We start from the raw sequence: 803 nt of genomic DNA on the forward strand, positions 1-803 counted from the left end.
GGAAGAAAATTTTCATACTAAAATTAAGTATGACATTTGCTGTAGGCATTTTCTAAATGCCCCTAATCAGGTTAATGAAGTTCCTTTCTTTACCAGATATGTTGAAAGTTTATTGCTGCTTTATTTTCCTATCATGAATGATTTTAAATTTTTTATTATTGGTGATTTTTCTGCTTTTATTGGGTTGAACATATAATAGTTATCCTTTTTCTGTTAATTCCATAAATTACATTGGTTGATTTTCAAATGTTGAGCTATGTTGCATTCCTGGAATAAACTCAACTTGGTTGTGACATATTATTATGCATCATTGGATTAAGTTTGCTAATATTTTGTTTTAGGATTTTGCTTTTATTATGGAACATATTGGCCTATATTTTTCCTTCCTTATATTTTCCTTGTCAGGATTTAAGTTCCAAGGTCATGCTGATCTCATTAAACAAGTTAGGAACTTTAAAAAAAAAAAAAAGCACAGGGTAGGGGATGCAAGGGTAGTTCAGTGGTAGAATTCTTGCCTACCAAGCAGGAGACCCGGGTTCAATTCCTGGTCCATGCACTTCCCAAAAAACAAACAAATAAACAAAAAATTCAACAAATAGTGCTGCAATAATGGGATACTCACATGGAGAAATAATGAAATATGACACCGCCAAACAGCATACAAAAAAAAAGCACAGGGCACCCTGGTGCCAGAATTAAAAGTCAAAGCAGATCCCATAGCAAAGTATTTCTCCACTCAATCTATTCAGTTGAATGAGTTACCTAAATTCTACTTTTTCTCCAGAGGGAAGCATTCTTTAAAC

General features: G+C 33.1%; 1 non-coding gene across 1 annotated transcript; it reads left to right on the forward strand.

The window, feature by feature from the left end:
* Positions 1-485: 485 nt before the first annotated feature.
* On the forward strand, positions 486-556 carry TRNAG-ACC (transfer RNA glycine (anticodon ACC)). Its single transcript has one exon. It is a non-coding gene; the product is annotated as a tRNA-Gly (tRNA).
* The last annotated feature ends 247 nt before the right edge of the window (positions 557-803 follow it).

Source organism: Tamandua tetradactyla, chromosome 8, assembly GCF_023851605.1.
Source record: "Tamandua tetradactyla isolate mTamTet1 chromosome 8, mTamTet1.pri, whole genome shotgun sequence".
Taxonomy (NCBI): Eukaryota; Metazoa; Chordata; class Mammalia; order Pilosa; family Myrmecophagidae; genus Tamandua; species Tamandua tetradactyla.